Source organism: Hippopotamus amphibius, chromosome 2 (assembly GCF_030028045.1).
Source record: "Hippopotamus amphibius kiboko isolate mHipAmp2 chromosome 2, mHipAmp2.hap2, whole genome shotgun sequence".
NCBI lineage: Eukaryota > Metazoa > Chordata > Mammalia > Artiodactyla > Hippopotamidae > Hippopotamus > Hippopotamus amphibius.
The window spans coordinates 221,378,572-221,405,405 of record NC_080187.1 but is presented as its reverse complement, the minus strand read 5'-3'; the positions used below and the strand labels follow the sequence as shown (position 1 = coordinate 221,405,405).

At 54.0% G+C, this 26,834-nt stretch overlaps 11 non-coding genes across 11 annotated transcripts; all 11 read left to right on the top strand.

Moving 5' to 3' along the window:
* The first annotated feature begins 622 nt into the window (after nucleotides 1-622).
* On the top strand, nucleotides 623-703 carry LOC130847437 (small nucleolar RNA SNORD115). Its single transcript, XR_009052200.1, has one exon. It is a non-coding gene; the product is annotated as a small nucleolar RNA SNORD115 (small nucleolar RNA).
* Nucleotides 704-3,207: 2,504 nt separating this feature from the next.
* LOC130847436 (small nucleolar RNA SNORD115) lies at nucleotides 3,208-3,288 on the top strand. The gene has a single exon (XR_009052199.1). It is a non-coding gene; the product is annotated as a small nucleolar RNA SNORD115 (small nucleolar RNA).
* A 2,504-nt stretch (nucleotides 3,289-5,792) lies between these two features.
* LOC130847435 (small nucleolar RNA SNORD115) lies at nucleotides 5,793-5,873 on the top strand. The gene has a single exon (XR_009052198.1). It is a non-coding gene; the product is annotated as a small nucleolar RNA SNORD115 (small nucleolar RNA).
* Nucleotides 5,874-8,377: 2,504 nt separating this feature from the next.
* Nucleotides 8,378-8,458, top strand: LOC130847433 (small nucleolar RNA SNORD115). The gene has a single exon (XR_009052196.1). It is a non-coding gene; the product is annotated as a small nucleolar RNA SNORD115 (small nucleolar RNA).
* Nucleotides 8,459-10,962: 2,504 nt separating this feature from the next.
* On the top strand, nucleotides 10,963-11,043 carry LOC130847432 (small nucleolar RNA SNORD115). The gene has a single exon (XR_009052195.1). It is a non-coding gene; the product is annotated as a small nucleolar RNA SNORD115 (small nucleolar RNA).
* A 2,505-nt stretch (nucleotides 11,044-13,548) lies between these two features.
* LOC130847048 (small nucleolar RNA SNORD115) lies at nucleotides 13,549-13,629 on the top strand. Its single transcript, XR_009051843.1, has one exon. It is a non-coding gene; the product is annotated as a small nucleolar RNA SNORD115 (small nucleolar RNA).
* Nucleotides 13,630-16,134: 2,505 nt separating this feature from the next.
* On the top strand, nucleotides 16,135-16,215 carry LOC130847431 (small nucleolar RNA SNORD115). Its single transcript, XR_009052194.1, has one exon. It is a non-coding gene; the product is annotated as a small nucleolar RNA SNORD115 (small nucleolar RNA).
* Nucleotides 16,216-18,720: 2,505 nt separating this feature from the next.
* LOC130847738 (small nucleolar RNA SNORD115) lies at nucleotides 18,721-18,801 on the top strand. The gene has a single exon (XR_009052480.1). It is a non-coding gene; the product is annotated as a small nucleolar RNA SNORD115 (small nucleolar RNA).
* Nucleotides 18,802-21,305: 2,504 nt separating this feature from the next.
* Nucleotides 21,306-21,386, top strand: LOC130847429 (small nucleolar RNA SNORD115). The gene has a single exon (XR_009052193.1). It is a non-coding gene; the product is annotated as a small nucleolar RNA SNORD115 (small nucleolar RNA).
* Nucleotides 21,387-23,892: 2,506 nt separating this feature from the next.
* On the top strand, nucleotides 23,893-23,973 carry LOC130846972 (small nucleolar RNA SNORD115). Its single transcript, XR_009051767.1, has one exon. It is a non-coding gene; the product is annotated as a small nucleolar RNA SNORD115 (small nucleolar RNA).
* A 2,506-nt stretch (nucleotides 23,974-26,479) lies between these two features.
* On the top strand, nucleotides 26,480-26,560 carry LOC130847428 (small nucleolar RNA SNORD115). Its single transcript, XR_009052192.1, has one exon. It is a non-coding gene; the product is annotated as a small nucleolar RNA SNORD115 (small nucleolar RNA).
* The last annotated feature ends 274 nt before the right edge of the window (nucleotides 26,561-26,834 follow it).

The window sequence follows — 26,834 nt, the reverse complement described above, 5'->3', positions numbered from 1 at the left end:
TTGTGCTGCCTGGAGGATCCATGAGGCTAGTCCTTCCCTGGGGAGACATATACGTACTGGTTATTTCATCTGCCCCTGACACAGTATTAAGGTACATAAGATGGCATTGATCCACCTGTCCACTCATGCCTTCATCTTTGTAAGTATGGATGGATGGAGGGAGTGAGCCAAGGACGAGGGTCAAAAGGGAGGGAACTAGAGCATTCTGGAGGAAGGGAGGCAGGAAGGAAGCTATGTAGGGAGCTGTTTGTATACGTTTCAGCTATGTGTTCCTGTCTCTGCGTGGAGGTACATTTGGGCCCTATGTTCCTGGATGTATTGCTGCAGGTATTTCTTGTAGCATCATTCGATGCATGAGCGTGTGGCACACACGTCCCCCAATGCATCTAGCATGGAGTTGGAGTTCTCACAGCTGTCCTTCTCACCTCTTGGCAGCCATCGTCCCCAGAGAAATGAAGATCTGTGTTTGGCCTATGTTCCCTAGGGCAATCACCATGAGCCTTGGCCCAGCACGTGGATTCGACAGAATGGCACATCCCTTCAGGCATCCTTCTTTCCAGGAAGCATCTGAGGTAAGCCTTCACATGTGGCAGGGCGCAGGTGAGTGAGGAGGGCCTCAGTTGGGTCGATGATGAGAACTCATATGGTCCTGAAGAGAGCTGATGACCAAAAAATCATGCTCAATAGGATTACGCTGAGGCCTAACAGAGGGATCCAGGGGCAGGATGGCCTGCATTTTTGGTCCATTGCAGAGCCCTGGGTGTGGGTGTGTGTGTGGGTTTGGGTGTGGGTGTTGGAGCAGCCTCTCGCTCGAGGAAATCCCTTGAGACTCCTCCCAGTGTAGATGGCTTCCACATATCCAAGATGTGTTGCCACCTTTGGTTTTCTATCCTGCTCCATAGTGCCAGGGCCCACATGTTCTGAAGCCATGGGTGGAGTCTTTCCTTAAGCCTTTCTGCTTTGAATTTTGTGTTTCAGGCCAAGCCTTGGAATGGACTCACCACAGCCAGAATGTTCCGCAGTGAGTGGCTCTTTTGGTTGCTACCGATAGGCCCCAGAGAATTTTGAACTATGGGCTGGCCGCCCTCACAGCAGCCAGTACAGGGTAGTCTTTTGGCAACCTCCTGCCTACCAAGGAGGAATGTCTGCTGCTGCCCCAAATTTATGGGCTCACATCTGGTGCACTCACATGCCTTCATTAGAGCTGTATTCTAGTCAGAGAGCACATCGAGGCAGTGTTTTCTTCCTTGGCCCCAGGCGGAACATCTCTAGAGACCTCTGTGCACCTAGTGCCAGAGTATGATCACCAACTGAGGGAATGGTCCCTTGTGGTGTGTGCTTTATGGCTTCCCAAAACCTGTCAGTAGGGAAGGCTCATGCCCCCTGCCTAGAGATGGTGAGAGGCAGGCAGGAGCCCATCCTCAGGTGCTTGGAGGCAGGATGCTGCTGGTTATTTCAAGGGTTGGAAGCCATGCCGTGGTCTTCAATGGGGTTGTGCCAGGACTCTGTGAGGGATCATGGTGCTTTGTTGGAGCCACTTGATCCGAATGGGGCCTCTGATGGGGTCTGCATGCATACACAGGACCATAGCTTCTCCTGGGTTGGTCGTCCTCTCCGGAAGCCACTGGTTTGTCAGAGAGCCCCTCCAGAGGAGAAAAGGCATCTGGGTGTCCATTCCCCCATGAAGGCTTTGCAAAGCCCTTGGGCATCCCGTTATCATGTCCATCGTGAGGCCCTGTTGACCTGAAGGGGAGGGGTGGTCCCGGGATGTGGGCTGAGGAGGGCGTAGCTGCATGGCTGTTGTTTGGTGGCCTTGCACGGGCCACAGTAGGGAATGCTGCCACAGAAGAAATTGGCCCTGTTTGGGAATCTCTGTGGTCCCCAAGGAGGAATGCTTGACATGGCTCCCCATCCACCAGATCGGAATGCAGGCCTTGAAATTCAACTCGATTGACCTGAAGTGTAGTAAGAATGACCATGGAGGCACCATTTCATTACGTGTTGCCCTGGGGAGCAACCACGCAGATCTCTGTGCATGTCGAGGCAGAGCACGAGGATGGACTGAGCTTATGGTCCGTTGTGGGGTGTGCTTGAGTGACTTCCAAGAAGTGTTGGTTGGGAGGATGTGGGGCCAGGCCTGGAGGTGGTGAGAGGCAACAAGGACCCTTGATCAGGGACTTGGCAGCTAGATGCTCTTGGCTTTGTGAGAGCTGAAGGGCTGGTCCCTTGCTGGAATGGGGTTTCCCAGGTCTCTGTGAGGGATCATGGGCCCTCAGATAGGCCAGTTTTCTCAGACAGGCCCTTTCATGGGTTCTGCATACAGATACAGGCCTGTGGCATCTCTTGGGCTGGCCTTCCTCTACGGGAGCCACTGCCTACCAAGAGAGCTCCCTCCAGCTCCTGTGAATGTCCACTGTGTGGGACATAAAGGCCTTATTGTCTGGGTGTTGTGCACATGGACAAGCCGAGTGTGACATCGGCCAGCACACGCTTGCCCACACCAGGGTTGGGCCCAGAGGAATGTCTCCATTCCCCCCAGAAACACCCCCAGTGTTTTCCCCACCAAGCAGACCTGGTGCCAGGCCTTGTGCTGCCTGGAGGATCCATGAGGCTAGTCCTTCCCTGGGGAGACATATACGTACTGGTTATTTCATCTGCCCCTGACACAGTATTAAGGTACATAAGATGGCATTGATCCACCTGTCCACTCATGCCTTCATCTTTGTAAGTATGGATGGATGGAGGGAGTGAGCCAAGGACGAGGGTCAAAAGGGAGGGAACTAGAGCATTCTGGAGGAAGGGAGGCAGGAAGGAAGCTATGTAGGGAGCTGTTTGTATACGTTTCAGCTATGTGTTCCTGTCTCTGCGTGGAGGTACATTTGGGCCCTATGTTCCTGGATGTATTGCTGCAGGTATTTCTTGTAGCATCATTCGATGCATGAGCGTGTGGCACACACGTCCCCCAATGCATCTAGCATGGAGTTGGAGTTCTCACAGCTGTCCTTCTCACCTCTTGGCAGCCATCGTCCCCAGAGAAATGAAGATCTGTGTTTGGCCTATGTTCCCTAGGGCAATCACCATGAGCCTTGGCCCAGCACGTGGATTCGACAGAATGGCACATCCCTTCAGGCATCCTTCTTTCCAGGAAGCATCTGAGGTAAGCCTTCACATGTGGCAGGGCGCAGGTGAGTGAGGAGGGCCTCAGTTGGGTCGATGATGAGAACTCATATGGTCCTGAAGAGAGCTGATGACCAAAAAATCATGCTCAATAGGATTACGCTGAGGCCTAACAGAGGGATCCAGGGGCAGGATGGCCTGCATTTTTGGTCCATTGCAGAGCCCTGGGTGTGGGTGTGTGTGTGGGTTTGGGTGTGGGTGTTGGAGCAGCCTCTCGCTCGAGGAAATCCCTTGAGACTCCTCCCAGTGTAGATGGCTTCCACATATCCAAGATGTGTTGCCACCTTTGGTTTTCTATCCTGCTCCATAGTGCCAGGGCCCACATGTTCTGAAGCCATGGGTGGAGTCTTTCCTTAAGCCTTTCTGCTTTGAATTTTGTGTTTCAGGCCAAGCCTTGGAATGGACTCACCACAGCCAGAATGTTCCGCAGTGAGTGGCTCTTTTGGTTGCTACCGATAGGCCCCAGAGAATTTTGAACTATGGGCTGGCCGCCCTCACAGCAGCCAGTACAGGGTAGTCTTTTGGCAACCTCCTGCCTACCAAGGAGGAATGTCTGCTGCTGCCCCAAATTTATGGGCTCACATCTGGTGCACTCACATGCCTTCATTAGAGCTGTATTCTAGTCAGAGAGCACATCGAGGCAGTGTTTTCTTCCTTGGCCCCAGGCGGAACATCTCTAGAGACCTCTGTGCACCTAGTGCCAGAGTATGATCACCAACTGAGGGAATGGTCCCTTGTGGTGTGTGCTTTATGGCTTCCCAAAACCTGTCAGTAGGGAAGGCTCATGCCCCCTGCCTAGAGATGGTGAGAGGCAGGCAGGAGCCCATCCTCAGGTGCTTGGAGGCAGGATGCTGCTGGTTATTTCAAGGGTTGGAAGCCATGCCGTGGTCTTCAATGGGGTTGTGCCAGGACTCTGTGAGGGATCATGGTGCTTTGTTGGAGCCACTTGATCCGAATGGGGCCTCTGATGGGGTCTGCATGCATACACAGGACCATAGCTTCTCCTGGGTTGGTCGTCCTCTCCGGAAGCCACTGGTTTGTCAGAGAGCCCCTCCAGAGGAGAAAAGGCATCTGGGTGTCCATTCCCCCATGAAGGCTTTGCAAAGCCCTTGGGCATCCCGTTATCATGTCCATCGTGAGGCCCTGTTGACCTGAAGGGGAGGGGTGGTCCCGGGATGTGGGCTGAGGAGGGCGTAGCTGCATGGCTGTTGTTTGGTGGCCTTGCACGGGCCACAGTAGGGAATGCTGCCACAGAAGAAATTGGCCCTGTTTGGGAATCTCTGTGGTCCCCAAGGAGGAATGCTTGACATGGCTCCCCATCCACCAGATCGGAATGCAGGCCTTGAAATTCAACTCGATTGACCTGAAGTGTAGTAAGAATGACCATGGAGGCACCATTTCATTACGTGTTGCCCTGGGGAGCAACCACGCAGATCTCTGTGCATGTCGAGGCAGAGCACGAGGATGGACTGAGCTTATGGTCCGTTGTGGGGTGTGCTTGAGTGACTTCCAAGAAGTGTTGGTTGGGAGGATGTGGGGCCAGGCCTGGAGGTGGTGAGAGGCAACAAGGACCCTTGATCAGGGACTTGGCAGCTAGATGCTCTTGGCTTTGTGAGAGCTGAAGGGCTGGTCCCTTGCTGGAATGGGGTTTCCCAGGTCTCTGTGAGGGATCATGGGCCCTCAGATAGGCCAGTTTTCTCAGACAGGCCCTTTCATGGGTTCTGCATACAGATACAGGCCTGTGGCATCTCTTGGGCTGGCCTTCCTCTACGGGAGCCACTGCCTACCAAGAGAGCTCCCTCCAGCTCCTGTGAATGTCCACTGTGTGGGACATAAAGGCCTTATTGTCTGGGTGTTGTGCACATGGACAAGCCGAGTGTGACATCGGCCAGCACACGCTTGCCCACACCAGGGTTGGGCCCAGAGGAATGTCTCCATTCCCCCCAGAAACACCCCCAGTGTTTTCCCCACCAAGCAGACCTGGTGCCAGGCCTTGTGCTGCCTGGAGGATCCATGAGGCTAGTCCTTCCCTGGGGAGACATATACGTACTGGTTATTTCATCTGCCCCTGACACAGTATTAAGGTACATAAGATGGCATTGATCCACCTGTCCACTCATGCCTTCATCTTTGTAAGTATGGATGGATGGAGGGAGTGAGCCAAGGACGAGGGTCAAAAGGGAGGGAACTAGAGCATTCTGGAGGAAGGGAGGCAGGAAGGAAGCTATGTAGGGAGCTGTTTGTATACGTTTCAGCTATGTGTTCCTGTCTCTGCGTGGAGGTACATTTGGGCCCTATGTTCCTGGATGTATTGCTGCAGGTATTTCTTGTAGCATCATTCGATGCATGAGCGTGTGGCACACACGTCCCCCAATGCATCTAGCATGGAGTTGGAGTTCTCACAGCTGTCCTTCTCACCTCTTGGCAGCCATCGTCCCCAGAGAAATGAAGATCTGTGTTTGGCCTATGTTCCCTAGGGCAATCACCATGAGCCTTGGCCCAGCACGTGGATTCGACAGAATGGCACATCCCTTCAGGCATCCTTCTTTCCAGGAAGCATCTGAGGTAAGCCTTCACATGTGGCAGGGCGCAGGTGAGTGAGGAGGGCCTCAGTTGGGTCGATGATGAGAACTCATATGGTCCTGAAGAGAGCTGATGACCAAAAAATCATGCTCAATAGGATTACGCTGAGGCCTAACAGAGGGATCCAGGGGCAGGATGGCCTGCATTTTTGGTCCATTGCAGAGCCCTGGGTGTGGGTGTGTGTGTGGGTTTGGGTGTGGGTGTTGGAGCAGCCTCTCGCTCGAGGAAATCCCTTGAGACTCCTCCCAGTGTAGATGGCTTCCACATATCCAAGATGTGTTGCCACCTTTGGTTTTCTATCCTGCTCCATAGTGCCAGGGCCCACATGTTCTGAAGCCATGGGTGGAGTCTTTCCTTAAGCCTTTCTGCTTTGAATTTTGTGTTTCAGGCCAAGCCTTGGAATGGACTCACCACAGCCAGAATGTTCCGCAGTGAGTGGCTCTTTTGGTTGCTACCGATAGGCCCCAGAGAATTTTGAACTATGGGCTGGCCGCCCTCACAGCAGCCAGTACAGGGTAGTCTTTTGGCAACCTCCTGCCTACCAAGGAGGAATGTCTGCTGCTGCCCCAAATTTATGGGCTCACATCTGGTGCACTCACATGCCTTCATTAGAGCTGTATTCTAGTCAGAGAGCACATCGAGGCAGTGTTTTCTTCCTTGGCCCCAGGCGGAACATCTCTAGAGACCTCTGTGCACCTAGTGCCAGAGTATGATCACCAACTGAGGGAATGGTCCCTTGTGGTGTGTGCTTTATGGCTTCCCAAAACCTGTCAGTAGGGAAGGCTCATGCCCCCTGCCTAGAGATGGTGAGAGGCAGGCAGGAGCCCATCCTCAGGTGCTTGGAGGCAGGATGCTGCTGGTTATTTCAAGGGTTGGAAGCCATGCCGTGGTCTTCAATGGGGTTGTGCCAGGACTCTGTGAGGGATCATGGTGCTTTGTTGGAGCCACTTGATCCGAATGGGGCCTCTGATGGGGTCTGCATGCATACACAGGACCATAGCTTCTCCTGGGTTGGTCGTCCTCTCCGGAAGCCACTGGTTTGTCAGAGAGCCCCTCCAGAGGAGAAAAGGCATCTGGGTGTCCATTCCCCCATGAAGGCTTTGCAAAGCCCTTGGGCATCCCGTTATCATGTCCATCGTGAGGCCCTGTTGACCTGAAGGGGAGGGGTGGTCCCGGGATGTGGGCTGAGGAGGGCGTAGCTGCATGGCTGTTGTTTGGTGGCCTTGCACGGGCCACAGTAGGGAATGCTGCCACAGAAGAAATTGGCCCTGTTTGGGAATCTCTGTGGTCCCCAAGGAGGAATGCTTGACATGGCTCCCCATCCACCAGATCGGAATGCAGGCCTTGAAATTCAACTCGATTGACCTGAAGTGTAGTAAGAATGACCATGGAGGCACCATTTCATTACGTGTTGCCCTGGGGAGCAACCACGCAGATCTCTGTGCATGTCGAGGCAGAGCACGAGGATGGACTGAGCTTATGGTCCGTTGTGGGGTGTGCTTGAGTGACTTCCAAGAAGTGTTGGTTGGGAGGATGTGGGGCCAGGCCTGGAGGTGGTGAGAGGCAACAAGGACCCTTGATCAGGGACTTGGCAGCTAGATGCTCTTGGCTTTGTGAGAGCTGAAGGGCTGGTCCCTTGCTGGAATGGGGTTTCCCAGGTCTCTGTGAGGGATCATGGGCCCTCAGATAGGCCAGTTTTCTCAGACAGGCCCTTTCATGGGTTCTGCATACAGATACAGGCCTGTGGCATCTCTTGGGCTGGCCTTCCTCTACGGGAGCCACTGCCTACCAAGAGAGCTCCCTCCAGCTCCTGTGAATGTCCACTGTGTGGGACATAAAGGCCTTATTGTCTGGGTGTTGTGCACATGGACAAGCCGAGTGTGACATCGGCCAGCACACGCTTGCCCACACCAGGGTTGGGCCCAGAGGAATGTCTCCATTCCCCCCAGAAACACCCCCAGTGTTTTCCCCACCAAGCAGACCTGGTGCCAGGCCTTGTGCTGCCTGGAGGATCCATGAGGCTAGTCCTTCCCTGGGGAGACATATACGTACTGGTTATTTCATCTGCCCCTGACACAGTATTAAGGTACATAAGATGGCATTGATCCACCTGTCCACTCATGCCTTCATCTTTGTAAGTATGGATGGATGGAGGGAGTGAGCCAAGGACGAGGGTCAAAAGGGAGGGAACTAGAGCATTCTGGAGGAAGGGAGGCAGGAAGGAAGCTATGTAGGGAGCTGTTTGTATACGTTTCAGCTATGTGTTCCTGTCTCTGCATGGAGGTACATTTGGGCCCTATGTTCCTGGATGTATTGCTGCAGGTATTTCTTGTAGCATCATTCGATGCATGAGCGTGTGGCACACACGTCCCCCAATGCATCTAGCATGGAGTTGGAGTTCTCACAGCTGTCCTTCTCACCTCTTGGCAGCCATCGTCCCCAGAGAAATGAAGATCTGTGTTTGGCCTATGTTCCCTAGGGCAATCACCATGAGCCTTGGCCCAGCACGTGGATTCGACAGAATGGCACATCCCTTCAGGCATCCTTCTTTCCAGGAAGCATCTGAGGTAAGCCTTCACATGTGGCAGGGCGCAGGTGAGTGAGGAGGGCCTCAGTTGGGTCGATGATGAGAACTCATATGGTCCTGAAGAGAGCTGATGACCAAAAAATCATGCTCAATAGGATTACGCTGAGGCCTAACAGAGGGATCCAGGGGCAGGATGGCCTGCATTTTTGGTCCATTGCAGAGCCCTGGGTGTGGGTGTGTGTGTGGGTTTGGGTGTGGGTGTTGGAGCAGCCTCTCGCTCGAGGAAATCCCTTGAGACTCCTCCCAGTGTAGATGGCTTCCACATATCCAAGATGTGTTGCCACCTTTGGTTTTCTATCCTGCTCCATAGTGCCAGGGCCCACATGTTCTGAAGCCATGGGTGGAGTCTTTCCTTAAGCCTTTCTGCTTTGAATTTTGTGTTTCAGGCCAAGCCTTGGAATGGACTCACCACAGCCAGAATGTTCCGCAGTGAGTGGCTCTTTTGGTTGCTACCGATAGGCCCCAGAGAATTTTGAACTATGGGCTGGCCGCCCTCACAGCAGCCAGTACAGGGTAGTCTTTTGGCAACCTCCTGCCTACCAAGGAGGAATGTCTGCTGCTGCCCCAAATTTATGGGCTCACATCTGGTGCACTCACATGCCTTCATTAGAGCTGTATTCTAGTCAGAGAGCACATCGAGGCAGTGTTTTCTTCCTTGGCCCCAGGCGGAACATCTCTAGAGACCTCTGTGCACCTAGTGCCAGAGTATGATCACCAACTGAGGGAATGGTCCCTTGTGGTGTGTGCTTTATGGCTTCCCAAAACCTGTCAGTAGGGAAGGCTCATGCCCCCTGCCTAGAGATGGTGAGAGGCAGGCAGGAGCCCATCCTCAGGTGCTTGGAGGCAGGATGCTGCTGGTTATTTCAAGGGTTGGAAGCCATGCCGTGGTCTTCAATGGGGTTGTGCCAGGACTCTGTGAGGGATCATGGTGCTTTGTTGGAGCCACTTGATCCGAATGGGGCCTCTGATGGGGTCTGCATGCATACACAGGACCATAGCTTCTCCTGGGTTGGTCGTCCTCTCCGGAAGCCACTGGTTTGTCAGAGAGCCCCTCCAGAGGAGAAAAGGCATCTGGGTGTCCATTCCCCCATGAAGGCTTTGCAAAGCCCTTGGGCATCCCGTTATCATGTCCATCGTGAGGCCCTGTTGACCTGAAGGGGAGGGGTGGTCCCGGGATGTGGGCTGAGGAGGGCGTAGCTGCATGGCTGTTGTTTGGTGGCCTTGCACGGGCCACAGTAGGGAATGCTGCCACAGAAGAAATTGGCCCTGTTTGAGAATCTCTGTGGTCCCCAAGGAGGAATGCTTGACATGGCTCCCCATCCACCAGATCGGAATGCAGGCCTTGAAATTCAACTCGATTGACCTGAAGTGTAGTAAGAATGACCATGGAGGCACCATTTCATTACGTGTTGCCCTGGGGAGCAACCACGCAGATCTCTGTGCATGTCGAGGCAGAGCACGAGGATGGACTGAGCTTATGGTCCGTTGTGGGGTGTGCTTGAGTGACTTCCAAGAAGTGTTGGTTGGGAGGATGTGGGGCCAGGCCTGGAGGTGGTGAGAGGCAACAAGGACCCTTGATCAGGGACTTGGCAGCTAGATGCTCTTGGCTTTGTGAGAGCTGAAGGGCTGGTCCCTTGCTGGAATGGGGTTTCCCAGGTCTCTGTGAGGGATCATGGGCCCTCAGATAGGCCAGTTTTCTCAGACAGGCCCTTTCATGGGTTCTGCATACAGATACAGGCCTGTGGCATCTCTTGGGCTGGCCTTCCTCTACGGGAGCCACTGCCTACCAAGAGAGCTCCCTCCAGCTCCTGTGAATGTCCACTGTGTGGGACATAAAGGCCTCATTGTCTGGGTGTTGTGCACATGGACAAGCCGAGTGTGACATCGGCCAGCACACGCTTGCCCACACCAGGGTTGGGCCCAGAGGAATGTCTCCATTCCCCCCAGAAACACCCCCAGTGTTTTCCCCACCAAGCAGACCTGGTGCCAGGCCTTGTGCTGCCTGGAGGATCCATGAGGCTAGTCCTTCCCTGGGGAGACATATACGTACTGGTTATTTCATCTGCCCCTGACACAGTATTAAGGTACATAAGATGGCATTGATCCACCTGTCCACTCATGCCTTCATCTTTGTAAGTATGGATGGATGGAGGGAGTGAGCCAAGGACGAGGGTCAAAAGGGAGGGAACTAGAGCATTCTGGAGGAAGGGAGGCAGGAAGGAAGCTATGTAGGGAGCTGTTTGTATGCGTTTCAGCTATGTGTTCCTGTCTCTGCGTGGAGGTACATTTGGGCCCTATGTTCCTGGATGTATTGCTGCAGGTATTTCTTGTAGCATCATTCGATGCATGAGCGTGTGGCACACACGTCCCCCAATGCATCTAGCATGGAGTTGGAGTTCTCACAGCTGTCCTTCTCACCTCTTGGCAGCCATCGTCCCCAGAGAAATGAAGATCTGTGTTTGGCCTATGTTCCCTAGGGCAATCACCATGAGCCTTGGCCCAGCACGTGGATTCGACAGAATGGCACATCCCTTCAGGCATCCTTCTTTCCAGGAAGCATCTGAGGTAAGCCTTCACATGTGGCAGGGCGCAGGTGAGTGAGGAGGGCCTCAGTTGGGTCGATGATGAGAACTCATATGGTCCTGAAGAGAGCTGATGACCAAAAAATCATGCTCAATAGGATTACGCTGAGGCCTAACAGAGGGATCCAGGGGCAGGATGGCCTGCATTGTTGGTCCATTGCAGAGCCCTGGGTGTGGGTGTGTGTGTGGGTTTGGGTGTGGGTGTTGGAGCAGCCTCTCGCTCGAGGAAATCCCTTGAGACTCCTCCCAGTGTAGATGGCTTCCACATATCCAAGATGTGTTGCCACCTTTGGTTTTCTATCCTGCTCCATAGTGCCAGGGCCCACATGTTCTGAAGCCATGGGTGGAGTCTTTCCTTAAGCCTTTCTGCTTTGAATTTTGTGTTTCAGGCCAAGCCTTGGAATGGACTCACCACAGCCAGAATGTTCCGCAGTGAGTGGCTCTTTTGGTTGCTACCGATAGGCCCCAGAGAATTTTGAACTATGGGCTGGCCGCCCTCACAGCAGGCAGTACAGGGTAGTCTTTTGGCAACCTCCTGCCTACCAAGGAGGAATGTCTGCTGCTGCCCCAAATTTATGGGCTCACATCTGGTGCACTCACATGCCTTCATTAGAGCTGTATTCTAGTCAGAGAGCACATCGAGGCAGCGTTTTCTTCCTTGGCCCCAGGGGGAACATCTCTAGAGACCTCTGTGCACCTAGCGCCAGAGTATGATCACCAACTGAGGGAATGGTCCCTTGTGGTGTGTGCTTTATGGCTTCCCAAAACCTGTCAGTAGGGAAGGCTCATGTCCCCTGCCTAGAGATGGTGAGAGGCAGGCAGGAGCCCATCCTCAGGTGCTTGGAGGCAGGATGCTGCTGGTTATTTCAAGGGCTGGAAGCCATGCCGTGGTCTTCAATGGGGTTGTGCCAGGACTCTGTGAGGGATCATGGTGCTTTGTTGGAGCCACTTGATCCGAATGGGGCCTCTGATGGGGTCTGCATGCATACACAGGACCATAGCTTCTCCTGGGTTGGTCGTCCTCTCCGGAAGCCACTGGTTTGTCAGAGAGCCCCCTCCAGAGGAGAAAAGGCTTCTGGGTGTCCATTCCCCCATGAAGGCTTTGCAGAGCCCTTGGGCATCCCGTTATCATGTCCATCGTGAGGCCCTGTTGACATGAAGGGGAGGGGTGGTCCCGGGATGTGGGCTGAGGAGGGTGTAGCTGCATGGCTGCTGTTTGGTGGCCTTGCACGGGCCACAGTAGGGAATGCTGCCACAGAAGAAATTGGCCCTGTTTGGGAATCTCTGTGGTCCCCAAGGAGGAATGCTTGACATGGCTCCCCATCCACCAGATCGGAATGCGGGCCTTGAAATTCAACTCGATTGACCTGAAGTGTAGTAAGAATGACCATGGAGGCACCATTTCATTACGTGTTGTCCTGGGGAGCAACCACGCAGATCTCTGTGCATGTCGAGGCAGAGCACGAGGATGGACTGAGCTTATGGTCCGTTGTGGGGTGTGCTTGAGTGACTTCCAAGAAGTGTTGGTTGGGAGGATGTGGGGCCAGGCCTGGAGATGGTGAGAGGCAACAAGGACCCTTGATCAGGGACTTGGCAGCTAGATGCTCTTGGCTTTGTGAGAGCTGAAGGGCTGGTCCCTTGCTGGAATGGGGTTTCCCAGGTCTCTGTGAGGGATCATGGGCCCTCAGATAGGCCAGTTTTCTCAGACAGGCCCTTTCATGGGTTCTGCATACAGATACAGGCCTGTGGCATCTCTTGGGCTGGCCTTCCTCTTCGGGAGTCACTGCCTACCAAGAGAGCTACCTCCAGCTCCTGTGAATGTCCACTGTGTGGGACATAAAGGCCTCATTGTCTGGGTGTTGTGCACATGGACAAGCCGAGTGTGACATCGGCCAGCACACGCTTGCCCACACCAGGGTGGGGCCCAGAGGAATGTCTCCATTCCCCCCAGAAACACCCCCAGTGTTTTCCCCGCCAAGCAGACCTGGTGCCAGGCCTTGTGCTGCCTGGAGGATCCATGAGGCTAGTCCTTCCCTGGGGAGACATATACGTACTGGTTATTTCATCTGCCCCTGACACAGTATTAAGGTACATAAGATGGCATTGAGCCACCTGTCCACTCATGCCTTCATCTTTGTAAGTATGGATGGATGGAGGGAGTGAGCCAAGGACGAGGGTCAAAAGGGAGGGAACTAGAGCATTCTGGAGGAAGGGAGGCAGGAAGGAAGCTATGTAGAGAGCTGTTTGTATGCGTTTCAGCTATGTGTTCCTGTCTCTGCGTGGAGGTACATTTGGGCCCTATGTTCCTGGATGTATTGCTGCAGGTATTTCTTGTAGCATCATTCGATGCATGAGCGTGTGGCACACACGTCCCCCAATGCATCTAGCATGGAGTTGGAGTTCTCACAGCTGTCCTTCTCACCTCTTGGCAGCCATCGTCCCCAGAGAAATGAAGATCTGTGTTTGGCCTATGTTCCCTAGGGCAATCACCATGAGCCTTGGCCCAGCACGTGGATTCGACAGAATGGCACATCCCTTCAGGCATCCTTCTTTCCAGGAAGCATCTGAGGTAAGCCTTCACATGTGGCAGGGCGCAGGTGAGTGAGGAGGGCCTCAGTTGGATCGGTGATGAGAACTCATATGGTCCTGAAGAGAGCTGATGACCAAAAAATCATGCTCAATAGGATTACGCTGAGGCCTAACAGAGGGATCCAGGGGCAGGATGGCCTGCATTTTTGGTCCATTGCAGAGCCCTGGGTGTGGGTGTGTGTGTGGGTTTGGGTGTGGGTGTTGGAGCAGCCTCTCGCTCGAGGAAATCCCTTGAGACTCCTCCCAGTGTAGATGGCTTCCACATATCCAAGATGTGTTGCCACCTTTGGTTTTCTATCCTGCTCCATAGTGCCAGGGCCCACATGTTCTGAAGCCATGGGTGGAGTCTTTCCTTAAGCCTTTCTGCTTTGAATTTTGTGTTTCAGGCCAAGCCTTGGAATGGACTCACCACAGCCAGAATGTTCCGCAGTGAGTGGCTCTTTTGGTTGCTACTGATAGGCCCCAGAGAATTTTGAACTATGGGCTGGCCGCCCTCACAGCAGGCAGTACAGGGTAGTCTTTTGGCAACCTCCTGCCTACCAAGGAGGAATGTCTGCTGCTGCCCCAAATTTATGGGCTCACATCTGGTGCACTCACATGCCTTCATTAGAGCTGTATTCTAGTCAGAGAGCACATCGAGGCAGTGTTTTCTTCCTTGGCCCCAGGCGGAACATCTCTAGAGACCTCTGTGCACCTAGCGCCAGAGTATGATCACCAACTGAGGGAATGGTCCCTTGTGGTGTGTGCTTTATGGCTTCCCAAAACCTGTCAGTAGGGAAGGCTCATGCCCCCTGCCTAGAGATGGTGAGAGGCAGGCAGGAGCCCATCCTCAGGTGCTTGGAGGCAGGATGCTGCTGGTTATTTCAAGGGCTGGAAGCCATGCCGTGGTCTTCAATGGGGTTGTGCCAGGACTCTGTGAGGGATCATGGTGCTTTGTTGGAGCCACTTGATCCGAATGGGGCCTCTGATGGGGTCTGCATGCATACACAGGACCATAGCTTCTCCTGGGTTGGTCGTCCTCTCCGGAAGCCACTGGTTTGTCAGAGAGCCCCCTCCAGAGGAGAAAAGGCTTCTGGGTGTCCATTCCCCCATGAAGGCTGTGCAGAGCCCTTGGGCATCCCGTTATCATGTCCAGCGTGAGGCCCTGTTGACCTGAAGGGGAGGGGTGGTCCCGGGATGTGGGCTGAGGAGGGTGTAGCTGCATGGCTGTTGTTTGGTGGCCTTGCACGGGCCACAGTAGGGAATGCTGCCACAGAAGAAATTGGCCCTGTTTGGGAATCTCTGTGGTCCCCAAGGAGGAATGCTTGACATGGCTCTCCATCCACCAGATCGGAATGCGGGCCTTGAAATTCAACTCGATTGACCTGAAGTGTAGTAAGACTGACCATGGAGGCACCATTTCATGACGTGTTGCCCTGGGGAGCAACCACGCAGATCTCTGTGCATGTCGAGGCAGAGCACGAGGATGGACTGAGCTTATGGTCAGTTGTGGGGTGTGCTTGAGTGACTTCCAAGAAGTGTTGGTTGGGAGGATGTGGGGCCAGGCCTGGAGGTGGTGAGAGGCAACAAGGACCCTTGATCAGGGACTTGGCAGCTAGATGCTCTTGGCTTTGTGAGAGCTGAAGGGCTGGTCCCTTGCTGGAATGGGGTTTCCCAGGTCTCTGTGAGGGATCATGGGCCCTCAGATAGGCCAGTTTTCTCAGACAGGCCCTTTCATGGGTTCTGCATACAGATACAGGCCTGTGGCATCTCTTGGGCTGGCCTTCCTCTTCGGGAGCCACTGCCTACCAAGAGAGCTACCTCCAGCTCCTGTGAATGTCCACTGTGTGGGACATAAAGGCCTCATTGTCTGGGTGTTGTGCACATGGACAAGCCGAGTGTGACATCGGCCAGCACACGCTTGCCCACACCAGGGTTGGGCCCAGAGGAATGTCTCCATTCCCCCCAGAAACACCCCCAGTGTTTTCCCCACCAAGCAGACCTGGTGCCAGGCCTTGTGCTGCCTGGAGGATCCATGAGGCTAGTCCTTCCCTGGGGAGACATATACGTACTGGTTATTTCATCTGCCCCTGACACAGTATTAAGGTACATAAGATGGCATTGAGCCACCTGTCCACTCATGCCTTCATCTTTGTAAGTATGGATGGATGGAGGGAGTGAGCCAAGGACGAGGGTCAAAAGGGAGGGAACTAGAGCATTCTGGAGGAAGGGAGGCAGGAAGGAAGCTATGTAGGGAGCTGTTTGTATGCGTTTCAGCTATGTGTTCCTGTCTCTGCGTGGAGGTACATTTGGGCCCTATGTTCCTGGATGTATTGCTGCAGGTATTTCTTGTAGCATCATTCGATGCATGAGCGTGTGGCACACACGTCCCCCAATGCATCTAGCATGGAGTTGGAGTTCTCACAGCTGTCCTTCTCACCTCTTGGCAGCCATCGTCCCCAGAGAAATGAAGATCTGTGTTTGGCCTATGTTCCCTAGGGCAATCACCATGAGCCTTGGCCCAGCACGTGGATTCGACAGAATGGCACATCCCTTCAGGCATCCTTCTTTCCAGGAAGCATCTGAGGTAAGCCTTCACATGTGGCAGGGCGCAGGTGAGTGAGGAGGGCCTCAGTTGGGTCGATGATGAGAACTCATATGGTCCTGAAGAGAGCTGATGACCAAAAAATCATGCTCAATAGGATTACGCTGAGGCCTAACAGAGGGATCCAGGGGCAGGATGGCCTGCATTTTTGGTCCATTGCAGAGCCCTGGGTGTGGGTGTGTGTGTGGGTTTGGGTGTGGGTGTTGGAGCAGCCTCTCGCTCGAGGAAATCCCTTGAGACTCCTCCCAGTGTAGATGGCTTCCACATATCCAAGATGTGTTGCCACCTTTGGTTTTCTATCCTGCTCCATAGTGCCAGGGCCCACATGTTCTGAAGCCATGGGTGGAGTCTTTCCTTAAGCCTTTCTGCTTTGAATTTTGTGTTTCAGGCCAAGCCTTGGAATGGACTCACCACAGCCAGAATGTTCCGCAGTGAGTGGCTCTTTTGGTTGCTACTGATAGGCCCCAGAGAATTTTGAACTATGGGCTGGCCGCCCTCACAGCAGGCAGTACAGGGTAGTCTTTTGGCAACCTCCTGCCTACCAAGGAGGAATGTCTGCTGCTGCCCCAAATTTATGGGCTCACATCTGGTGCACTCACATGCCTTCATTAGAGCTGTATTCTAGTCAGAGAGCACATCGAGGCAGTGTTTTCTTCCTTGGCCCCAGGGGGAACATCTCTAGAGACCTCTGTGCACCTAGCGCCAGAGTATGATCACCAACTGAGGGAATGGTCCCTTGTGGTGTGTGCTTTATGGCTTCCCAAAACCTGTCAGTAGGGAAGGCTCATGCCCCCTGCCTAGAGATGGTGAGAGGCAGGCAGGAGCCCATCCTCAGGTGCTTGGAGGCAGGATGCTGCTGGTTATTTCAAGGGCTGGAAGCCATGCCGTGGTCTTCAATGGGGTTGTGCCAGGACTCTGTGAGGGATCATGGTGCTTTGTTGGAGCCACTTGATCCGAATGGGGCCTCTGATGGGGTCTGCATGCATACACAGGACCATAGCTTCTCCTGGGTTGGTCGTCCTCTCCGGAAGCCACTGGTTTGTCAGAGAGCCCCCTCCAGAGGAGAAAAGGCTTCTGGGTGTCCATTCCCCCATGAAGGCTGTGCAGAGCCCTTGGGCATCCCGTTATCATGTCCAGCGTGAGGCCCTGTTGACCTGAAGGGGAGGGGTGGTCCCGGGATGTGGGCTGAGGAGGGTGTAGCTGCATGGCTGTTGTTTGGTGGCCTTGCACGGGCCACAGTAGGGAATGCTGCCACAGAAGAAATTGGCCCTGTTTGGGAATCTCTGTGGTCCCCAAGGAGGAATGCTTGACATGGCTCCCCATCCACCAGATCGGAATGCAGGCCTTGAAATTCAACTCGATTGACCTGAAGTGTAGTAAGAATGACCATGGAGGCACCATTTCATTACGTGTTGCCCTGGGGAGCAACCACGCAGATCTCTGTGCATGTCGAGGCAGAGCACGAGGATGGACTGAGCTTATGGTCCGTTGTGGGGTGTGCTTGAGTGACTTCCAAGAAGTGTTGGTTGGGAGGATGTGGGGCCAGGCCTGGAGGTGGTGAGAGGCAACAAGGACCCTTGATCAGGGACTTGGCAGCTAGATGCTCTTGGCTTTGTGAGAGCTGAAGGGCTGGTCCCTTGCTGGAATGGGGTTTCCCAGGTCTCTGTGAGGGATCATGGGCCCTCAGATAGGCCAGTTTTCTCAGACAGGCCCTTTCATGGGTTCTGCATACAGATACAGGCCTGTGGCATCTCTTGGGCTGGCCTTCCTCTACGGGAGCCACTGCCTACCAAGAGAGCTCCCTCCAGCTCCTGTGAATGTCCACTGTGTGGGACATAAAGGCCTCATTGTCTGGGTGTTGTGCACATGGACAAGCCGAGTGTGACATCGGCCAGCACACGCTTGCCCACACCAGGGTGGGGCCCAGAGGAATGTCTCCATTCCCCCCAGAAACACCCCCAGTGTTTTCCCCACCAAGCAGACCTGGTGCCAGGCCTTGTGCTGACTAGAGGATCCATGAGGCTAGTCCTTCCCTGGGGAGACATATACGTACTGGTTATTTCATCTGCCCCTGACACAGTATTAAGGTACATAAGATGGCATTGATCCACCTGTCCACTCATGCCTTCATCTTTGTAAGTATGGATGGATGGAGGGAGTGAGCCAAGGACGAGGGTCAAAGGGGAGGGAGCTAGAGCATTCTGGAGGAAGGGAGGCAGGAAGGAAGCTATGTAGGGAGCTGTTTGTATGCGTTTCAGATATGTGTTCCTGTCTCTGCGTGGAGGTACATTTGGGCCCTATGTTCCTGGATGTATTGCTGCAGGTATTTCTTGTAGCATCATTCGATGCATGAGCGTGTGGCACACACGTCCCCCAATGCATCTAGCATGGAGTTGGAGTTCTCACAGCTGTCCTTCTCACCTCTTGGCAGCCATCGTCCCCAGAGAAATGAAGATCTGTGTTTGGCCTATGTTCCCTAGGGCAATCACCATGAGCCTTGGCCCAGCACGTGGATTCGACAGAATGGCACATCCCTTCAGGCATCCTTCTTTCCAGGAAGCATCTGAGGTAAGCCTTCACATGTGGCAGGGCGCAGGTGAGTGAGGAGGGCCTCAGTTGGGTCGGTGATGAGAACTCATATGGTCCTGAAGAGAGCTGATGACCAAAAAATCATGCTCAATAGGATTACGCTGAGGCCTAACAGAGGGATCCAGGGGCAGGATGGCCTGCATTTTTGGTCCATTGCAGAGCCCTGGGTGTGGGTGTGTGTGTGGGTTTGGGTGTGGGTGTTGGAGCAGCCTCTCGCTCGAGGAAATCCCTTGAGACTCCTCCCAGTGTAGATGGCTTCCACATATCCAAGATGTGTTGCCACCTTTGGTTTTCTATCCTGCTCCATAGTGCCAGGGCCCACATGTTCTGAAGCCATGGGTGGAGTCTTTCCTTAAGCCTTTCTGCTTTGAATTTTGTGTTTCAGGCCAAGCCTTGGAATGGACTCACCACAGCCAGAATGTTCCGCAGTGAGTGGCTCTTTTGGTTGCTACCGATAGGCCCCAGAGAATTTTGAACTATGGGCTGGCCGCCCTCACAGCAGCCAGTACAGGGTAGTCTTTTGGCAACCTCCTGCCTACCAAGGAGGAACGTCTGCTGCTGCCCCAAATTTATGGGCTCACATCTGGTGCACTCACATGCCTTCATTAGAGCTGTATTCTAGTCAGAGAGCACATCGAGGCAGTGTTTTCTTCCTTGGCCCCAGGCGGAACATCTCTAGAGACCTCTGTGCACCTAGTGCCAGAGTATGATCACCAACTGAGGGAATGGTCCCTTGTGGTGTGTGCTTTATGGCTTCCCAAAACCTGTCAGTAGGGAAGGCTCATGCCCCCTGCCTAGAGATGGTGAGAGGCAGGCAGGAGCCCATCCTCAGGTGCTTGGAGGCAGGATGCTGCTGGTTATTTCAAGGGTTGGAAGCCATGCCGTGGTCTTCAATGGGGTTGTGCCAGGACTCTGTGAGGGATCATGGTGCTTTGTTGGAGCCACTTGATCCGAATGGGGCCTCTGATGGGGTCTGCATGCATACACAGGACCATAGCTTCTCCTGGGTTGGTCGTCCTCTCCGGAAGCCACTGGTTTGTCAGAGAGCCCCTCCAGAGGAGAAAAGGCATCTGGGTGTCCATTCCCCCATGAAGGCTTTGCAAAGCCCTTGGGCATCCCGTTATCATGTCCATCGTGAGGCCCTGTTGACCTGAAGGGGAGGGGTGGTCCCGGGATGTGGGCTGAGGAGGGCGTAGCTGCATGGCTGTTGTTTGGTGGCCTTGCACGGGCCACAGTAGGGAATGCTGCCACAGAAGAAATTGGCCCTGTTTGAGAATCTCTGTGGTCCCCAAGGAGGAATGCTTGACATGGCTCCCCATCCACCAGATCGGAATGCAGGCCTTGAAATTCAACTCGATTGACCTGAAGTGTAGTAAGAATGACCATGGAGGCACCATTTCATTACGTGTTGCCCTGGGGAGCAACCACGCAGATCTCTGTGCATGTCGAGGCAGAGCACGAGGATGGACTGAGCTTATGGTCCGTTGTGGGGTGTGCTTGAGTGACTTCCAAGAAGTGTTGGTTGGGAGGATGTGGGGCCAGGCCTGGAGGTGGTGAGAGGCAACAAGGACCCTTGATCAGGGACTTGGCAGCTAGATGCTCTTGGCTTTGTGAGAGCTGAAGGGCTGGTCCCTTGCTGGAATGGGGTTTCCCAGGTCTCTGTGAGGGATCATGGGCCCTCAGATAGGCCAGTTTTCTCAGACAGGCCCTTTCATGGGTTCTGCATACAGATACAGGCCTGTGGCATCTCTTGGGCTGGCCTTCCTCTATGGGAGCCACTGCCTACCAAGAGAGCTCCCTCCAGCTCCTGTGAATGTCCACTGTGTGGGACATAAAGGCCTCATTGTCTGGGTGCTGTGCACATGGACAAGCCGAGTGTGACATCAGCCAGCACACGCTTGCCCACACCAGGGTCGGGCCCAGAGGAATGTCTCCATTCCCCCCAGAAACACCCCCAGTGTTTTCCCCACCAAGCAGACCTGGTGCCAGGCCTTGTGCTGCCTGGAGGATCCATGAGGCTAGTCCTTCCCTGGGGAGACATATACGTACTGGTTATTTCATCTGCCCCTGACACAGTATTAAGGTACATAAGATGGCATTGATCCACCTGTCCACTCATGCCTTCATCTTTGTAAGTATGGATGGATGGAGGGAGTGAGCCAAGGACGAGGGTCAAAGGGGAGGGAGCTAGAGCATTCTGGAGGAAGGGAGGCAGGAAGGAAGCTATGTAGGGAGCTGTTTGTATGCGTTTCAGCTATGTGTTCCTGTCTCTGCGTGGAGGTACATTTGGGCCCTATGTTCCTGGATGTATTGCTGCAGGTATTTCTTGTAGCATCATTCGATGCATGAGCGTGTGGCACACATGTGCCCCAATGCATCTAGCATGGAGTTGGAGTTCTCACAGCTGTCCTTCTCACCTCTTGGCAGCCATCGTCCCCAGAGAAATGAAGATCTGTGTTTGGCCTATGTTCCCTAGGGCAATCACCATGAGCCTTGGCCCAGCACGTGGATTCGACAGAATGGCACATCCCTTCAGGCATCCTTCTTTCCAGGAAGCATCTGAGGTAAGCCTTCACATGTGGCAGGGCGCAGGTGAGTGAGGAGGGCCTCAGTTGGGTCGATGATGAGAACTCATATGGTCCTGAAGAGAGCTGATGACCAAAAAATCATGCTCAATAGGATTACGCTGAGGCCTAACAGAGGGATCCAGGGGCAGGATGGCCTGCATTTTTGGTCCATTGCAGAGCCCTGTGTGTGGGTGTGTTTGTGGGTTTGGGTGTGGGTGTTGGAGCAGCCTCTCGCTCGAGGAAATCCCTTGAGACTCCTCCCAGTGTAGATGGCTTCCACATATCCAAGATGTGTTGCCACCTTTGGTTTTCTATCCTGCTCCATAGTGCCAGGGCCCACATGTTCTGAAGCCATGGGTGGAGTCTTTCCTTAAGCCTTTCTGCTTTGAATTTTGTGTTTCAGGCCAAGCCTTGGAATGGACTCACCACAGCCAGAATGTTCCGCAGTGAGTGGCTCTTTTGGTTGCTACTGATAGGCCCCAGAGAATTTTGAACTATGGGCTGGCCGCCCTCACAGCAGCCAGTACAGGGTAGTCTTTTGGCAACCTCCTGCCTACCAAGGAGGAATGTCTGCTGCTGCCCCAAATTTATGGGCTCACATCTGGTGCACTCACATGCCTTCATTAGAGCTGTATTCTAGTCAGAGAGCACATTGAGGCAGTGTTTTCTTCCTTGGCCCCAGGCGGAACATCTCTAGAGACCTCTGTGCACCTAGCGCCAGAGTATGATCACCAACTGAGGGAATGGTCCCTTGTGGTGTGTGCTTTATGGCTTCCCAAAACCTGTCAGTAGGGAAGGCTCATGCCCCCTGCCTAGAGATGGTGAGAGGCAGGCAGGAGCCCATCCTCAGGTGCTTGGAGGCAGGATGCTGCTGGTTATCTCAAGGGCTGGAAGCCATGCCGTGGTCTTCAATGGGGTTGTGCCAGGACTCTGTGAGGGATCATGGTGCTTTGTTGGAGCCACTTGATCCGAATGGGGCCTCTGATGGGGTCTGCATGCATACACAGGACCATAGCTTCTCCTGGGTTGGTCGTCCTCTCTGGAAGCCACTGGTTTGTCAGAGAGCCCCCTCCAGAGGAGAAAAGGCTTCTGGGTGTCCATTCCCCCATGAAGGCTTTGCAGAGCCCTTGGGCATCCCGTTATCATGTCCAGCGTGAGGCCCTGTTGACCTGAAGGGGAGGGGTGGTCCCGGGATGTGGGCTGAGGAGGGCGTAGCTGCATGGCTGTTGTTTGGTGGCCTTGCACGGGCCACAGTAGGGAATGCTGCCACAGAAGAAATTGGCCCTGTTTGGGAATCTCTGTGGTCCCCAAGGAGGAATGCTTGACATGGCTCCCCATCCACCAGATCGGAATGCAGGCCTTGAAATTCAACTCGATTGACCTGAAGTGTAGTAAGACTGACCATGGAGGCACCATTTCATTACGTGTTGCCCTGGGGAGCAACCACGCAGATCTCTGTGCATGTCGAGGCAGAGCACGAGGATGGACTGAGCTTATGGTCAGTTGTGGGGTGTGCTTGAGTGACTTCCAAGAAGTATTGGTTGGGAGGATGTGGGGCCAGACCTGCAGGTGGTGAGAGGCAACAAGGACCCTTCATCAGGGACTTGGCAGCTAGATGCTCTTGGCTCTTGTGAGAGCTGAAGGGCTGGTCCCTTGCTGGAATGGGGTTTCCCAGGTCTCTGTGAGGGATCATGGGCCCTCAGATAGGCCAGTTTACTCAGACAGGCCCTTTCATGGGTTCTGCATACAGATACAGGCCTGTGGCATCTCTTGGGCTGGCCTTCCTCTACAGGAGCCACTGCCTACCAAGAGAGCTCCCTCCAGCTCCTGTGAATGTCCACTGTGTGGGACATAAAGGCCTCATTGTCTGGGTGCTGTGCACATGGACAAGCCGAGTGTGACATCAGCCAGCACACGCTTGCCCACACCAGGGTCGGGCCCAGAGGAATGTCTCCATTCCCCCCAGAAACACCCCCAGTGTTTTCCCTACCAAGCAGACCTGGTGCCAGGCCTTGTGCTGCCTGGAGGATCCATGAGGCTAGTCCTTCCCTGGGGAGACATATACGTACTGGTTATTTCATCTGCCCCTGACACAGTATTAAGGTACATAAGATGGCATTGATCCACCTGTCCACTCATGCCTTCATCTTTGTAAGTATGGATGGATGGAGGGAGTGAGCCAAGGACGAGGGTCAAAGGGGAGGGAGCTAGAGCATTCTGGAGGAAGGGAGGCAGGAAGGAAGCTATGTAGGGAGCTGTTTGTATCCGTTTCAGCTATGTGTTCCTGTCTCTGCGTGGAGGTACATTTGGGCCCTATGTTCCTGGATGTATTGCTGCAGGTATTTCTTGTAGCATCATTCGATGCATGAGCGTGTGGCACACACGTCCCCCAATGCATCTAGCATGGAGTTGGAGTTCTCACAGCTGTCCTTCTCACCTCTTGGCAGCCATCGTCCCCAGAGAAATGAAGATCTGTGTTTGGCCTATGTTCCCTAGGGCAATCACCATGAGCCTTGGCCCAGCACGTGGATTCGACAGAATGGCACATCCCTTCAGGCATCCTTCTTTCCAGGAAGCATCTGAGGTAAGCCTTCACATGTGGCAGGGCGCAGGTGAGTGAGGAGGGCCTCAGTTGGGTCGAGGATGAGAACTCATATGGTCCTGAAGAGAGCTGATGACCAAAAAATCATGCTCAATAGGATTACGCTGAGGCCTAACAGAGGGATCCAGGGGCAGGATGGCCTGCATTTTTGGTCCATTGCAGAGCCCTGTGTGTGGGTGTGGTTGTGGGTTTGGGTGTGGGTGTTGGAGCAGCCTCTCGCTCGAGGAAATCCCTTGAGACTCCTCCCAGTGTAGATGGCTTCCACATATCCAAGATGTGTTGCCACCTTTGGTTTTCTATCCTGCTCCATAGTGCCAGGGCCCACATGTTCTGAAGCCATGGGTGGAGTCTTTCCTTAAGCCTTTCTGCTTTGAATTTTGTGTTTCAGGCCAAGCCTTGGAATGGACTCACCACAGCCAGAATGTTCCGCAGTGAGTGGCTCTTTTGGTTGCTACTGATAGGCCCCAGAGAATTTTGAACTATGGGCTGGCCGCCCTCACAGCAGCCAGTACAGGGTAGTCTTTTGGCAACCTCCTGCCTACCAAGGAGGAATGTCTGCTGCTGCCCCAAATTTATGGGCTCACATCTGGTGCACTCACATGCCTTCATTAGAGCTGTATTCTAGTCAGAGAGCACATTGAGGCAGTGTTTTCTTCCTTGGCCCCAGGCGGAACATCTCTAGAGACCTCTGTGCACCTAGCGCCAGAGTATGATCACCAACTGAGGGAATGGTCCCTTGTGGTGTGTGCTTTATGGCTTCCCAAAACCTGTCAGTAGGGAAGGCTCATGCCCCCTGCCTAGAGATGGTGAGAGGCAGGCAGGAGCCCATCCTCAGGTGCTTGGAGGCAGGATGCTGCTGGTTATCTCAAGGGCTGGAAGCCATGCCGTGGTCTTCAATGGGGTTGTGCCAGGACTCTGTGAGGGATCATGGTGCTTTGTTGGAGCCACTTGATCCGAATGGGGCCTCTGATGGGGTCTGCATGCATACACAGGACCATAGCTTCTCCTGGGTTGGTCGTCCTCTCCCGAAGCCACTGGTTTGTCAGAGAGCCCCCTCCAGAGGAGAAAAGGCTTCTGGGTGTCCATTCCCCCATGAAGGCTTTGCAGAGCCCTTGGGCATCCCGTTATCATGTCCATCGTGAGGCCCTGTTGACCTGAAGGGGAGGGGTGGTCCCGGGATGTGGGCTGAGGAGGGCGTAGCTGCATGGCTGTTGTTTGGTGGCCTTGCACGGGCCACAGTAGGGAATGCTGCCACAGAAGAAATTGGCCCTGTTTGGGAATCTCTGTGGTCCCCAAGGAGGAATGCTTGACATGGCTCCCCATCCACCAGATCGGAATGCAGGCCTTGAAATTCAACTCGATTGACCTGAAGTGTAGTAAGACTGACCATGGAGGCACCATTTCATTACGTGTTGCCCTGGGGAGCATCCACGCAGATCTCTGTGCATGTCGAGGCAGAGCACGAGGATGGACTGAGCTTATGGTCAGTTGTGGGGTGTGCTTGAGTGACTTCCAAGAAGTGTTGGTTGGGAGGATGTGGGGCCAGGCCTGGAGGTGGTGAGAGGCAACAAGGACCCTTGATCAGGGACTTGGCAGCTAGATGCTCTTGGCTCTTGTGAGAGCTGAAGGGCTGGTCCCTTGCTGGAATGGGGTTTCCCAGGTCTCTGTGAGGGATCATGGGCCCTCAGATAGGCCAGTTTTCTCAGACAGGCCCTTTCATGGGTTCTGCATACAGATACAGGCCTGTGGCATCTCTTGGGCTGGCCTTCCTCTACGGGAGCCACTGCCTACCAAGAGAGCTCCCTCCAGCTCCTGTGAATGTCCACTGTGTGGGACATAAAGGCCTCATTGTCTGGGTGTTGTGCACATGGACAAGCCGAGTGTGACATCGGCCAGCACACGCTTGCCCACACCAGGGTCGGGCCCAGAGGAATGTCTCCATTCCCCCCAGAAACACCCCCAGTGTTTTCCCCACCAAGCAGACCTGGTGCCAGGCCTTGTGCTGCCTGGAGGATCCATGAGGCTAGTCCTTCCCTGGGGAGACATATACGTACTGGTTATTTCATCTGCCCCTGACACAGTATTAAGGTACATAAGATGGCATTGATCCACCTGTCCACTCATGCCTTCATCTTTGTAAGTATGGATGGATGGAGGGAGTGAGCCAAGGACGAGGGTCTAAGGGGAGGGAGCTAGAGCATTCTGGAGGAAGGGAGGCAGGAAGGAAGCTATGTAGGGAGCTGTTTGTATGCGTTTCAGCTATGTGTTCCTGTCTCTGCGTGGAGGTACATTTGGGCCCTATGTTCCTGGATGTATTGCTGCAGGTATTTCTTGTAGCATCATTCGATGCATGAGCGTGTGGCACACACGTCCCCCAATGCATCTAGCATGGAGTTGGAGTTCTCACAGCTGTCCTTCTCACCTCTTGGCAGCCATCGTCCCCAGAGAAATGAAGATCTGTGTTTGGCCTATGTTCCCTAGGGCAATCACCATGAGCCTTGGCCCAGCACGTGGATTCGACAGAATGGCACATCCCTTCAGGCATCCTTCTTTCCAGGAAGCATCTGAGGTAAGCCTTCACATGTGGCAGGGCGCAGGTGAGTGAGGAGGGCCTCAGTTGGGTCGATGATGAGAACTCATATGGTCCTGAAGAGAGCTGATGACCAAAAAATCATGCTCAATAGGATTACGCTGAGGCCTAACAGAGGGATCCAGGGGCAGGATGGCCTGCATTTTTGGTCCATTGCAGAGCCCTGGGTGTGGGTGTGTGTGTGGGTTTGGGTGTGGGTGTTGGAGCAGCCTCTCGCTCGAGGAAATCCCTTGAGACTCCTCCCAGTGTAGATGGCTTCCACATATCCAAGATGTGTTGCCACCTTTGGTTTTCTATCCTGCTCCATAGTGCCAGGGCCCACATGTTCTGAAGCCATGGGTGGAGTCTTTCCTTAAGCCTTTCTGCTTTGAATTTTGTGTTTCA